At 30.0% G+C, this 16,404-nt stretch overlaps 1 long non-coding RNA gene across 1 annotated transcript; it reads left to right on the top strand.

Moving 5' to 3' along the window:
- The first annotated feature begins 754 nt into the window (after nt 1-754).
- LOC121220857 (uncharacterized) lies at nt 755-1,478 on the top strand. The gene is made up of 2 exons (XR_005918079.1): nt 755-936; nt 1,102-1,478. It is a non-coding gene; the product is annotated as an uncharacterized lncRNA (long non-coding RNA).
- The last annotated feature ends 14,926 nt before the right edge of the window (nt 1,479-16,404 follow it).

The raw sequence follows: 16,404 nt of genomic DNA on the forward strand, positions 1-16,404 counted from the left end.
AGAAAGCGTTTTTTAAAATGGTTTTAAAAGCCAACTGAAATTTAAAAAAAATTAAAAGAAATACTTTTAAAAAGTTAATTTGATTTCAAGGATATATAACTATTTTTTTGAAGTTTCCAACAAAATCTTTAATTTTTTTACAACATTATCATAAAATAATTCAAATTTGTATTTGGATGATTTTTTAATTATATGGATTTATATTAAATTCTAATTTTAATTTTTTTTCACTTTTTTATATTTAACATTAATAAAAATATAAAAATATTTTAAAAAAGTAGGGGGAATTAAGCAAGATTAGAAACCTATATGTGACCTATTTACATCTATATATATATATATAGCGTCGTAATAGTTTCTCATAGTCTCATAAATTGTTTGGGTTAAATTTTATTAATAATGTTGTAGACCAAAACATTACTTGTCAATTTGAAATTACGGGGCGTTAAAATCAGAGTTACAATGGGTAAAAATGATGACATTATATTATTGTCATAATTATTATTTTTAATTAATTTAAATTAATGAAGAGATAAATAAAATTTATATTATCTTAAATTAAATTAATTAAGTGATAATATTATATGATTATTTTATCTCTAATTAACTAAATCAATAAGAGTTAGATAATAATAAAGGAGTTTAATTCTTGTAGAACACTTAAATGAAAAAGTTAAATTCTATAACAACTCTCTTGAATGACACTATAAAAGGGGTCACCTCCTAGCCATTCGACATATGTCGACAAGTTCAAGATGTCCAAAGCATTTTTGCAAAAATCTTTAAAGAAATTGAAGAAATTTTGAAGAATGTCACATTAGTTCTCAAAACAAGCCACCTCCCGATTCAGTTCAACTGAATGAGAGGAAGTCAAAATTCGTTTTCAAGATCAAGTCTCAATGACCCTTAAAGCAAATCGCATCCTTCAAAGATCAAGTAAGATGACCCTTAGACCAAAGCCAAACTAGAGAGAAGAATCAAATGATTTCTTCTTACTTAAGAAACTTCTAAGATTGTAACTTATTTCAATTTATCAATAAAATTTGACTCCAATTTTTCCAATCAATATTTGTCTCAACTTGTGTGTGCAAATTTGAACAGGCCTGGTGGGACCATCTCTACCTTTCATCTCATCTATTAAAAAGTCAAAGTACAAAGTTGCAATAGTCTCAAAGAAGATCATTATCAACAGACCATCAAAGAAGATCATTGGCAAACCAACTCACAAGCATGCTCAAGCTAATCTTGCGCCCGCTTGACTTCATCGCCAAACACCAATGTTTTTGCTCATCCTTATGCCACTAGGAATAAGACGAAAGCTCTTTTATAGTCATTCAATCTGTGACACCCCACACCCAACCCGGCCACTAGAATCGAATGTGTGACAGACACATTATGTTGTCGGAGCAATTCAGGCTAACTTAGTTCTATTACGAAATAATTTAAGCAATAAACTTTGGCTTCTTTTGGATTTCATATATTAAAAAACTGATGTAGCCTAAGGGCATATGCATCTCGATTTCAAGCATCATAACACGTATTCACTATGTTATTTCAATTTGGTCATTTTTATCCATTACTGATCACAAATACATTCTATAATAATTATTCAATTCCAAGGTAAAGTTATCAACTTATAGTAGATAAGTAGCCAATAGCAATTTCTATACTTATGGCTTTTATTATCTCGTTGCTTATTGTTCGTCTTTGTCTTTCTATTGTCCCACGACATTCTGACATCATTTTCAACCTCGCTAAATTTACCAAGTATAGAAACATTATTAAATTATCCACTTAACATATATGCACATTCAAATTAAACCCATTTTAAATATTTTTCAATTAGATCCCTATCCCTTATTTCACTAATATATGTGATCCTCGTATTTTACAATTTATCTGATCGGATCTAAATCTTACTTTGTATTTGTACGGTAGGGACCTTAAACTATCATTTTATACCAATATATCTCAAAGTTATACTTTCTTACATATAGGCCCCTAATAGTTCAACAATAATTTGTTTACTAACACTTAATCGAGCTTGCTTGAACCATTCCTAACTTAGTACTTGTATTATTGTTAATGCTCTGTTTAATTAATTGCTATTTAATTTATTTCAAAGTCAATTACTAATGTTTCTATTTTCTAATTTTGTACTCGCTTCATAGCTGCCTAATAATAAAATAACTGAAAAAAATTGATTCATTCATGACCTAGAAGAAGTTTTCGCTTGTGGATCAAGTGTAGCTTATCGATTACATTCAAGGGGAAAGATAATAAACTAAGTGAGAACTTCATTCCATCATCTCCCTAAAAACCAAATTCTGGAGTAAGCAACACATCCTTGGAGGAACAAATGGCAACTCTAGTAAAAATGGTGGAGAGTCTTGCTACAATAGTCAAAGGAATGAATGATCCAATCACTTTCATCAGCTCAAATTAAACATATGAATAGAAGCAACCAAACTTCTTCCAATGAAACTCAACATCAAAATCTTCTAAAGTTGGTGAAATCGAAGTTGTTGAAGGACTTCAAAGTGTTTCTCCATATCAACTCAAGGATCTCAACAAAGAAGCCATCAAAGATCATGTTGAAAGTGTTGCTTTACTTTCATATACATATTCAAAGCCACATAATCAAAGGATTGATCATTGAAGATACCTAAAAATTAACAAACTCAAACATTCTAATAGTTTGTTGACAAAAGAAATCCACGTCAACATGTGCTCACTTTGTGGAAACTTGTAATAATATCTACATTGATGAAGATCTCATGGTGAAATAGTTTATTCGGTCATTTAAAGAATATGATTTTGATTGGTACACTAATATTGCGACTGAAATGATTAATAGTTGAGAATAACTTGAGTGAAAATTTTCCTAATCGATTTTGTAGAACTCGTTGCATTTTGAACATGATCAAGCTCACAGGCTCAAAATAGTGGAAAGACAAGCCAATCATCGATTACATCCACCGTTAGAGGAAACAAAGTCTAAAATGAAAAGAGATGGTCGGAATCCTTTACTATCAACATGTTCATACAAGGTATGAATTAGGGCTTGTGTTGCATTCTCCAAGAAATCAAAGTGAAGCCCTTTAAAGAATTAACTACTTGAGCTCATGACATGGAGTTAAGTATGGAAACTATTACAAATCAAGAACCACATGAGCAAGTAATCCAGAATGGGAGCAAAATTTTAGCTGATAATGAAGATTACCAATCTATGGTCATAAATGTGAACTCCATTTCTGCTCAAGTCAAAGGTGCAATAAGAGTCACACTAAATGAGAAGCAAGAAAATAAGTACTATTTCCTTAATGTTGATGCTCCAAACATGCTTAAAGAACTTTTAAAAGATAAGTTGATTTGGTTGCCAAAAATGAAGCGACCTAAAGAAGTTAATCGAGTAGTTGATCCCAACTATTGTTAATAACACTATTTGATTAGTCATCCTCTCAATAGGTGCTCAGTGTTGAAAGAAAAATCATGCAACTTCATGAAGAAGGGAAAGTCAAGTTTGAAGAAGTAGCATCATCAAGCTTGACAACAACCACTATGGTTTCTCAATCCAATATGATGGATAGAACCATAAATTTGGCTATTTCAATCCTATTACATCGGTTCCAAGCATAAGGAAGATGGTGGATTTCCAAAGTATTAGGGGTAATCGATCGTTTCTTGGATATCTAAACAATCATGGTTGGACTCTAGCCACATGTTAAAGAAAACAATAACAAGTAATGCTCCTAGGCATGAGCTTAAACTATCACATTACTCTAACACAAGCTTAAACTATTCATATAATGCTTCTACGTATGAGCCTAAACTATTTAGTCCAAAAATGATGCTGATGAGCACAAGGTTAAGCTGGACATCCAAATTTATAAATATATATAACTACATCATTACTTGGTCCTTTAGAAAACAAGGTATGTAGACAACTTGGTTTTGTCGTCAAGTTAAGTCACCACCACACCACCAAAAAAAAAGATTCTTGGAGTCGAACTTCAAAGTGCACAAATTTCTAGAACTGTTCTCCATGGGCACCACATGTTCTTGCCATGTTGAGGTTGCACAATTCAGATCGACATGAGGTATTGCAAGTTCTATCTCTCACCATGTTGATTGATGGTTATGATTGATGCTCCCTTTATGATATATATGGTTTTAGACAGATCATCAAGCAAGTGAATAGATTCCTTTGATATGCTTGAAAACATCTTACCTTGGAAAAAAAAGTTTGATCACCAAATCTCATCCATACGTTTTATGACATTAGGATTTTGAAAAGAAACTAGTGCCCAAGCCTTATGTTGCAAGATTGATGAGAGATCCCACTATCTTGACATTACTTTTATAAATGAAGAAAAAGTTTTCTACATGATCAATGACTTTGACTTTTAATTGCAGGAGAGTTCTAATCAGGAATTAAATCTTTATTTGAATTAATATTTATTGTTTTGAAGTCATAATAAAACCTCAACTTTGAAAAGGTTTATAATTGAAAAATTAGATGATGCCAAGATTATTTTTCATAGGAAGCTTGATGATGCAAAAAGAAAATTACACAAAGAAATATGATGTAGTAGTGGGGGAGATTGCCATTGTATGTCATGCCTCAATGTGGCCTCATAATTAGGGATGGAAAAAACCCCCGAATTCTACAGATTTTGGCTTGACCCGATCCATTAGGGTCAGAATATTTTTTTTGAAAATTTGAATTTGGGGGTGGGTTAGAAGAGGGTCAGGTTTGAGCTAAATTTTTTCCACCTTGAGATATTTATAAAAATGCCCTTGATATTTATAAATTAAGTTTTGATATGAATATATATTAAGTTTTAATTCTAAGCTAAAAAAGTAATCTTTTTTGCTTCAAAATGAAAATAAAATAATTTAAAAGCTGTAATCTTATTTTCTTCAAAATAAAAATAAAATAATTAAATTAAATTCTAGTTGGGTCAGAGTCGGATCTCTTATTAAATTTCGGGTTTGGGGTGAGTTTTTTTCTTAAAATTCAGGGTTGGGGCGGATACCTCAAGTTTCGAGTCAGGTTCAAGGTGAGCAAAAATCCACCTCACCTCGTTGCCATCCTTACTCATAACTATTGCATCATGAAAAACATTTTATTTTAAAAAAATAGAGATGGTAAATTAGCAAAAATATGAGGGTGGGTCGCAATGTTGGCATGAAATTCAAATCAAATTTCAAGATTTGTTCACTGGTTATAATAAAAAAATTCATGTATTGACTAGATTTTAAGGGTCGAAGTACCATTTGTGAAGTCAAAATTATTGTGGGTTAAAACTAGAATAACCTGAAAATGATGGGATCATATGTGGATCATAATTTTTTTTTCTTTAATTAATTTAAATTAATTAAGAGATAAATAATAAAAATTTATATAATTACTAATTATGTAACAATCCGATTTTCAATAGTACTGGAAAAGGTGGTTTCAGTATCTCATTTTCATAAACCGAGCCCATAAATATTAAATATAAACATTTACGAAGTTGTTATAAAATAATCTTAAAGTTTGGCCCATCAATTTTTTTATTAATTATTTAATTTAGGTATAGTGACTAAATTGTAAAAATTCAATTGCTAGAAGTTTTTAATTGGCTAAAGATTTAGGGGCTTAAATTGCAATTAGCCAAAGGTAAAATTTGACAATTAAAGCATTTTGGAACATGTATTAGTGAGTGTTGGTGGATTAAACATTAAAACTTGGTTAGTGAGTTAATTAGTATGGTTAAGTAAAATTTATCATTTTCAGAAGAAGTTGTTTCTAAGAGAGTCTCAATTATTTTTTTGTTCTATTTTTTCATCTAGATTTAAATTATTAAATTTTCTTTTAGTTTTACAATATTTTGAGATCTGTCCCGGTTTTCCACATCTATAACATTTTATTGTTTTATCTATTTTGTTTTCTGTTTTTTGTTGTTTCTTTTCTTTTCTGTAATTTCTATATTTAGGTTTTTTTAATAATATTCTGAAATATTCTTTCTCCTATTTTTTGGTTTTACAGGGCAACATGTTTTTGAAGAATAAGGTAAGGTTCATTTCTAATGTCAAAATGGTGGTAGAATGATCCTAATATTATAAAAAAAACCCAAATAAAGAAAATACAAAAAAAAAAGAAACAACAAAAAACAGAAAACAAAATAGATAAAACAATAAAATTTTATAGATGTGGAAACCCAGGACACATCTCAAAATATTGCAAAATTAAAAGAAAAATTAATAATTTAAATCTAGATGAAGAAATAGAACAAAAAATAAATGAGATTCTCTTAGAAACAACTTCTTCTGAAAATGATACATTTACCGAAACAGATGAATTACAAATAGATGAGTTACATACAACATCTCAATCTTCTGATGATGAAAATGAACCTTCAATTAACATGTTAACCAAAGACTAAGAATTCATGATTGAATTTATTGATAAAATTAGAATACCTTTTGAAATTAAAATATTCATTAAAAGATAAACCATAAAAAGAAAAAGAAATTATTTCTAGTCAATCACAAATGTACAATATACAAGATATAATATTTAATAAATATGAAAAAATAAAACCCAGACAAATTACAAATTCTGAATTACAATTGGAAATAAAAAAATTAAATTGAAACTTGCTCAACTTAAATGGAACAACAAGAAATGAAAAAACAAATGCAAACCTTAAAACATGAAATCCCAAAAAATAGTTCGTCAGAAATTGAACTTGAACCTAAAGAAAATACACAGGAATATATAATGGTTCTGACTAAAGTTTCTATCCAAAGATATTTAATAAAAATAAATATTGTTATAAATAATGAATTTCAAATAGAAACAATAACCCTTTTTGATACAGGAGCAGACCAATACTGTATTAGAGAAGGGATAATTCCAACAAAATATTATGACAAAGCATCAGAATTAGAGGTGATCATGGGCTGGGCCGGGCCCAGACAAAATTTTAGGCTCGATTTCTAGGCTGGCCCGAAATATGGACCTAAAAATTTATCCAAGCCTGGCTCGAGAAAATTGCTAAGCCCGAGCTCGGCCAGCTCGGCCCATATTAAATATATATTTAATATATATAAAATATATATTTGATTAAAAATAAAAAAATATATATTTAATATATAATTCGGCCAAAAAAGTTTTACCCGAGTCCGGCCCATTTTCTAAACGGGCCTCATTTTTTTGCCCAAACCTATATTTCGGGCCTATATTTTTACCCGAACCCTCCCATTTTCAGGTGGGACGTCGGGCCGGGCCGGGTAGTCCAACCCATGATCACCTCTAATCAGAATCTCTTAAAGCTGCAAACGGTAAAAAACTAAAAATTACTTCCAAAATTCCCAATACAGAAATCTGCAACAAAGGTATAAAATATTAAACATGTTTTCTAATGGTAAAAAACATTACCCAAGATGTCATATTAGGAACTCCATTCATATCCTTACTCAAACCATATAAAGTAACAAATAGTTCAATCTCTACCAAAGTTTTAAACGCTAAAGTAGAATTTCCTTTTGTAGAAAAACCCAAAATAAGAAATCTCAACTTATTAAATTCTTTTTCCATCCATGATGGGCAAATCAATAATTTAATTAATCATAAACAGAAACAAATCTTTTTTCTAAAAGAAGAAATATGTTTTAAAAAATTGACTGAATAATTAGAAAAAAGAGAAGTCCAAAAAAGGATAAATCAAATCAAAGAAGAAATAGAATCAACAATTAGTTCCGACATTCCTAATGCTTTTTGGAATAGGAAAAAATACGAAGTAGCATTACCGTATGAAAATAATTTTGATGAAGGACAAATACCCACAAAAACAAGACCAATACAAATGAACAAAGAAATGAAAGAATTTTGTAAAAAAGAAATACAAGATCTTCTTAATAAAAAATTAATTAAGAAAAGCAATTCTCCTTGGAGTTGTTTAGCATTTTATAAAAATTACAGAACTCGAAAGAGGAACGCTAAGATTAGTAATTAATTACAAACCTCTTAATCAAGCCTTAAAATGGATTGGGTACCCAATACCAAATAAAAAAGATTTGTTACAGAAACTTTGTAATGCAAATATTTTCTTAAAATTTGACATGAAATCTAGATTTTGGAAAATCCAAATAAAAGAAGAAAAAAAAGATATAAAACGACATTTACTGTACCATTTAGACAATATGAATGGAATGTAATGCCTTTTGGATTAAAAAATACTCCATCCGAATTTCAAAGAATAATGAATGATATTTTTTACCAATATTCTCAATTCACAATAGTATACATCGATGATGTATTAGTGTTCTCAGAAAATTTAGAAAAACACTTCAAACATTTATCCATCTTTATAAAATTCATAAAAGATAATGATTTAGTAGTTTCTAAATCCAAGATAAGTTTGCTCCAAACCAAAATAAGTTTTTTAGGTCATTACATTACCCAAGGAACCATTACCCCAATAGAAAGGTCCATAGAATTTGCTAGCAAATTCTCAGACTAAATCTTTGATAAAGTCTAATTACAAAGATTCTTAGGAAGCCTCAATTATGTCATAGACTTTTATCCAAATCTTACCGAATTATGTAAACTATTATATGATAAGCTTAAAAAGAATCCAAAACCTTGGACAAATGACCACACCAATATTATCCCCCAGATTAAAAAACAAGTTACTAAGCTTCCTTGTTTATATTTAGCTGATTCAAATGCCCCCAAGATAGTAGATGTAACAGCTCGTTTTCAGTGAAATCGGAACAGTGGTTTCGGAACTAAAAATCCGAGTTTGGAAGAAAATTTATTTTAATATTATTTTATGGTCTACCGTATGATAGGAATATCGTATAAAAATTTTGCTAAGAAAATTTTACCGATTGCATGATTAATTGATAAAAGGACCAAATTGCATAAAATGCAAAAGTTGAATTCTAGTAGCTAAAAGGATCAAATAGCTATGGAATTCAAAATTGGAGGTCCTTATATGAAAAATAGACCATTAAGAGGAGTTAGTAAATAAGGATGATGATTCATCCATGGAAAATTAAATAAAGAAAATGACTAAATTGGAAAGATAAAATAATAAAAGATGATATTTTAATTAAATAAGAAATATCATCATTTTATATCATCTTTCCCAAATAAAAACATGGAAACCCTATTTTAGAAGAGCTTGAAGATAGCAAGTTATTTTGGCTCAATTAGGTATGTTTTCTTGTCCTGTTTTTAGTATTTTTTATATTTCCAAGATCGTAATAGCTTAATTTAGCTATCTCAGGGATTAATTTGTAAAGTTATCAAATTACTAGCATTTTTCCATGGATGAATATAGTTAAATTATGAAGTTTTATGGTAGAAAATGAAAAGTTGTTGATAGATAAATAACTTTTGTAAAGGGAATTTAGATGAAATTATGATTTAGGGACTAAATTGAAAAGTTGTAACATTCATGGAAAAAATTTGAATTTTATGAAATACATAAGCTGCTATTGTGATATGTAAAAATTTGTTAGGCTTGGAATAAAGATTAAATTGCAAGAATTGTATTTTCCGAGCCTAGGGACGAAATCATAATTAAATAAAAGTATAGGGGCAAAATGGTAATTTTTCTTAAGATGTGAATTGGATTGGATTGAGTATGAATTGTATTAAATTGAGCTAAATTTACTCGTATAGATCCGGATAGACCAAATACGAAATTGAATCGAGGAAAAGAAAAAGTATTGCAAGTTATATAGCTCGAGAGAGGGCTTCCCGATTATGTGCTCAAATGAGCATCCTTGAATATGAATTGACTGATTTCAGATTCGTACACTTTATGTGTATTACCTTTGTGTCCATCGATATTTTAAATGATTCAACGGTAAAGTTCCGATATTAGATGATATGAATTCAAGATGAATTACTATGAGAAATACTTGAAATACAAAGATATGATATGTACATGTTCATGGATACTTGAAGTGATAAATACATGTATGTGGAAATTGAATAATGATGAGCTCATTCATGTTTCTTGGTATTTATGTGAATTACATGACTAACATGCTTCTTGAGATTATATGTTTTTAGGCAAATTGCCAAATTGTTTGAGTATGCTTTGAATATTTACCTTAATTGTAATTGAATGGTAAGTCAATTTCCCGTTATACGAAGTTACAAAGGGCCAGTTCTTCATTGCTTAAAAACAGCACTTCTGACTCCAAAAGCACTTTTAAAAGAAAAGCTGTGAAGAACAAGCTGCTTTTGGCTGAAATTTTTAGCTTTTCAGAAATGCTTTTGAAAAGCACTTCTTGAAAAGCACTTCTGAAAAGGAGCTGAAAAGGAGAAGCTAAAAATTTTAGCTTTTCCTCTCCCAAAAGCACTTTTGGTGCTTAATTACTTTTTCACCCTTCCAATAACATAGTATTTTTCTTTTTTTTTCTTGGTGCTTAATTACAATTGTGTTAAAATCATTAATTAAAAATAAAAAAATATTTTTTAAAATACTAATTACAAATATTTAATGGTTATATTTAAATATTTAAAATATAGTTTATATATTCTAATTAAATTTTATAAATAATTAATATTTATTGCTTAAAAATATTTAAAATTTATATTTCATATATTAAAATATTAACAACAAGTTATAATAATTTTTTTATATTCTTACTAAAATATAATAATATTAACTAATTTAAATATTATTTAAATGCATATTTGTTACTTGACAATAACATGTCTAAAATGAACATTTTATTTTTCAAAAGCACTTTTGACAGCAATGCTAAACTCTCAAATTTTAAACCAAACTTTTCAAAAGCACTTTTCCACAGCACTTTTCAAAAGCAATGAAGAACGGGCCCTAAGTATAAAATGCTTACTCTGTTTTATTTCCTTTGTTTATAGTAGCTCGGAAGCTCGTTAAGGTTGAAAGCTGGTCGGAAACACATCACACTATCCATCGGCTCATTTCGGTATAAATAATAAATTAATTTAGATTATAATGGCATGTATAGGTTTAAATAGCCAATGTTGACATATAAATGTTTTGGATGTAATTAGCCATTGGAATGACTTTGTGATGAATCTGTTTTGATTTATATATATAAGATAATGTCATGTTTGATGTGAGTGTTTAGTATGGTTAATTGATAGTAAACTTCATAAGCATGTCTATATGTATTTTTGGTCAAATAGGTAAGTTTGGATATATGAATTTATAAAGTGATATGTCAAGCATAAGACTTGATTTTGGCTCGGTTTAAATGTCTTGGATTGGCCTGTGAATGGGTTAAAGTGTTTATGTAGGTGGAAGACAAATTGGGTGAGAAAATTGACCTTGAAAATGGTCTATTTTCATCCACACGGGCAGAGACATAGGCGCGTATCTCAGCCATGTGTGACACACGGCCTAGCATATGGGCGTGTGATCTGGCCGTGTGTCCCCTGCATCTTTAAAATTCAATACAAAATGCTCAGAATTGATCAGACGGCCTGGCACACGGGCGTGTGGCTTGGCCGTGTGACCCTTGCACTTATTTAATGATATTCACATGGCCTAGCACATGGGCGTGTGGCTTGGCCGTGTGACCTAAGTCAGAGAGTTACACGAGTACTAAAAATGGCTGGGACACAGCCGTGTGCCCTATTTCGAATGCCCACAAGGCTTGACCATACGGGCGCGTATCCCCTGCACCTTGGAAAAATGTTGAGATTTTTTGAAAAATCATCTCAGTACCTAGTTTAGTCCCGACTTATTTCTAATGTATGTTTTGGGTCTCGAGGGCTCATATAAGGGACTTTATGAATAATATCTTACATGAATGTTAAATAATATGAAATGTATGTATTTGATATGTTTATTCCGGTAATGCTTTGTAACCCTGTTCCAGCAACGGATATGGGTTAGGGGTGTTAAAGTAGAAACATATGCTTCTGAAATATGATACGGTGAGATGCTAAAACAAGTTAAAGGGGGAAAAGGGCAAATAGTCCAGTTTACTTCTAGACATTAGAATCTAACTCAAAAAAATTATAGTACTATTAAAAAGAAATTTTATCAATTGTTTTGTACATTAAAAAATTCCAAAGTGATTTATTAAATCAAAAATTTCTTTTACGGATTGATTGTAAATCAACAAAAGAAGTTTTACAAAAAGATGTTCAAAATATTGCCTCAAAATGGATTTTTGCAATATGACAAGCAATTTTGAGCATATTTGATTTTGATATTGAATACATCAAAGAAGAAACAATTTATTTTCCTGATTTTCTCACCAGAGAATTTCTTCAAAAATGCCACCTAAACTCCGAGACAAAGGAAAAGGAAAAATAGGAGAGTCGTCTAAAACCCAAATTTCCTCAAAACCAATTAAGTCATGGTATGAAATTTGCCGTGAAGAAGAAAATGAAATATCATCATCCTCATCAAAGTCTTCCAAAAATACAATTGTTCAAGATACACAAGATCCAAATGAAATTTGTTCTTAAATAAAAAAATGGATTGAGTCCCTTTCTCAATCTCCATAAGTGGCATTGGCCTTTTTTTCAAATGAAAAAGGAAACTCCTTTCAAGAAAATTGCTGGTGAAGCAACAAAGATTTCAAAAAAATAAAGAGATTATTTTACACAAACCAAAATCTCTCAAAAATATTTTAAAAAAGACATCTTTCCAAGATGTTTTTTCGAAGTAGCAGTGTCTTCACAGTCTGCTACAAAAAAATCCTCAATATTTTCTAGACAAAAGTTTTGAAAATTTTCTTATTATAAGGGAAGAATTTTAAAAAAAAACCTCCACATATACTTGCAAAAGAACTTTTCAATGGATGATATTTCAAGCCATTGGATTCTTAAAAACCTCAGCAGTATTATGAAAACATACTGGTTCAAACTGGATGAGTATTGTTCAAACACTACATAGACCCAAAAGATCCAAACTTTATTACCCATTCAACAGCCCAAATATTAAAAATTCTTCGACCAAGGGATTGGGGTTAAAACCCAAATTATCCAAAGAAATTTCCAGCCAAATTTACCACCAAAATTGACCACTACCCATATTTCACATATTGGGATTACCAAATGGCATGGTACAATGCCTTCTTAATGAACAACCAACATATGAGACATTCTTGGCTCATATATTTCAAATATGGTACCCAATTCAAATTCCCAAACTAGTTCCAAGAATGGTGGAATTGTTATGGACCGTCATCTTTGGAGATCCTTCCAGAAAAAATTTAAAACTTATGGCTCAAATTCTTTGACAAATTTCAACCTGAACCAAACCAAAAATACATTTATAGAACAATCCATTTTTTTCTCGAAACTGTGCATTTCTTGGATTATTTTTTGGAGTAACTCCTATAAACAAGATTCATACACTGGAATTCCATTATTAGTCTGAAACTTCAAAACTAAATGGTGGGAAAAATTTAATAATGAAAAATATGATTCAAAATATTTGGATAATTTTTTCAACAAGAATCCAAGATTATGTAAGTTCGCAGCTCCGAATCAAACCAGAACAAAATTTCTTCAGGCAAAATTAACATGTAACGCACCAAACCCGGCCTAGACGTTATGGCCGAATTCGGGAGTGTTACGAAGAAAGGTTTTGAAACCGATAAAACTTCGATAAAACAATATTTAGTTATTTGATAAAACATCCAAGTTTTATAAAAGATATTCATTTATATATATTACTGAAACCGTTACATGTTGTTCTTTAGGGTTAACCAATTGTTTCGCAGCGGATGTTTTAAAAATTGTTTAAGACAAACCACGCTCGTGTTTTCAAAAATAACATTTGTTCGCATAAAATCGATATTTTGTTGAATCATTATAGTTTAGAAATCATATATTAATAAAACCTAAAAATTCAAACGAAACAGTCCAAAAAGTCCGGATAGTCCAAAAATTAGAAAACTCTCACGAAAACTGAAAATTCAGTAAAATCATTAAATAATAATCATGAAAACAATTTTTGTCAAGTGGTCCCCATTGAGCCTCCGTCGTACCGACCCGCCTATGTCTGTGGATTACCTGAACAGAACAGACAAACTGATGTGAGTTTTCGTAAACTCAGTTTGTAACTCAATAGAGATAGTCATGCAACATACACAGAATTACATATACAATCAGATACAGATTCGGACCTAAGCCCGTAACAGAAACATATATCAGAATTAGATAACAGAACAGACGTACAGAATCCTACCCCTATCCTCTACACACCAATTTCGTCCATCCCATCACACCATGTGGGGTTAAAAAACACTCATCCATCCCTACACACCATATTGTGTCGATGCGACACATAACAGATAATATGCAGTCAAGCTACCAAAATAGAGGCGAAAGGTCGATGTACATATCACTTCCTCCCCATATACAAATCTCACCCCAAACACAGATATAGAATACAGATGCAAAAATTACAGAATAAACATGTTTAACTTGCTCGTATACAGATAAATACATACTTAATAGTACAGTCAGACATATATATCAATTTTCTACTCAGATCAGACTATCAGAGTATCAGATCACATGAAATACGGTTTGGTTAGCTCTTACCAACCTTATGATAGGCTTACAGTCGATCAAAACGACCCATATTGTAACAACCCGATTTTTGACCCTAATCGAAACAGTGGTTTCAAGACCACAAATTCGAGTCCTAAAAATATTTTAATATTTTATTCTATGTTTATTATGTGTCAATTTACATGTGTGAAAGTTTCGTGAATTAATTTTGTTGTTTGAGTGTCGATTTAATAAAAAAATGGCTTAATCGCGTAAAATGAAAATTTGATGGTTAAATAAGAAAATGCCTAATTGTTGTTGTCTTTATAATTTGGAGGCCTTATGTTGACATTTAGCCAATATTATAAGGCAGTGGACGACATATTATTTTATTATATGGTTTTTATACATTAAAAATAAAACTTAAAAATGATAATATTATAATATATGTTATAATAATAATAATGATAACAACAAAGCCATTATCATATCATCTTCTTCCACTTTAGAAACTAGAGAAAGAATAAAATATAAAAGCTTGGCTAGGGTTCGGCCATTGTTGAGCTAGATTAAGGTATGTTTTGGTTTCAATTTTTAATAATTTTTATGTTTTTGAGATCGTTGCTATGAAATCTACAAAGCCCATGCTTAATTTTTGAATTTGATGATGATTTTATGTCTTGCCATTGTTTAAGGCTTGTTGCTTTTGTTGTTAGATGATGGGAAATAAATATATGTTGTTAGATTTTCATGTTATAATTAGTTATTTTTGATAAAAATGTGTATTAAGGACTAAATTAAGAAAATATTAAATTGAGGGACTAAAATGTGTAATAAATGACATGCAAGGATCTATATGAGACTAGGGAGTATTCGACCATACTATAGTGTAATTAATTTGGAATATTTTGTGTTTTTGTACAATTTGGACTAAATTGTAAAAAATGTGAAATGTCAGGGAAAAATATAATTTTCCCATTTATGTGTTCTTAGACTAAATTAAATGAAAATATGTTTAAATGAGATTTATTTGAATATGTTTAGATCAAGAAACCAAGAAATCGAATTTAGATCGGGGGAAATCGAAAGTAGTTGAGTAGCCGATCTATTAGTCGACGACATCCGAGGTAAGTTATTAAGCATATATTTTGTATCGTTTTAAATCATCTTAGTATCTATGTAATTATGCTGAATTGAATGGTATATATATACATGTAGTGATAAAATTATTGAAATAAGATGTATTGAATTGTTGACTTTCGGCACTAAGTGTGCAGGTATAAAAATTTATGATAATGAGATTAGCACTAAGTGTGCGAGATTGATTATTAAGCACTAAGTGTGCGAGATTGATTATTAAGCACTAAGTGTGCGAGTTTGATTATTAAGCACTAAGTGTGCGAACTTATTAAATATTTTCAAACACCTATTAGTATTGAGTGTTCGACTTATTGAGTAATCATGATTAGTATAATGAGTAAATACTTGGAGTTCTTGAGTAATAACCATTATGGTTGTATCCAAAGTTGAGCTTTGTAAGTATTAAACCTATGTGGTGATTATCTTTGGAATCAAATATATAAGATGATTCTTTATATCACATGATGATGAAATGCATAATGTATTTGGCCTTATATTTAAATTTGAAGAACTGTTTATGGTTGAGTAATTATATTGATTTTAGTTAAATCATAGTATTAAGTTAATAATTATCTTATGATATGGTAAGCTAAAGGTAAGATGATTTAGTAGTATGAATTGGTTAAATATTATTCGAGATATCAAGTTAAATTGTAAAGTTTATTTGCTTGTAACTTGCTAAGCTAAATTAGCTTACAATGTGTTGGATAATTGTTTTGATGTAGAGATTTTGGTGATCGCTACGT

Source organism: Gossypium hirsutum, chromosome D09 (genome assembly GCF_007990345.1).
Source record: "Gossypium hirsutum isolate 1008001.06 chromosome D09, Gossypium_hirsutum_v2.1, whole genome shotgun sequence".
Classification (NCBI taxonomy): Eukaryota; Viridiplantae; Streptophyta; class Magnoliopsida; order Malvales; family Malvaceae; genus Gossypium; species Gossypium hirsutum.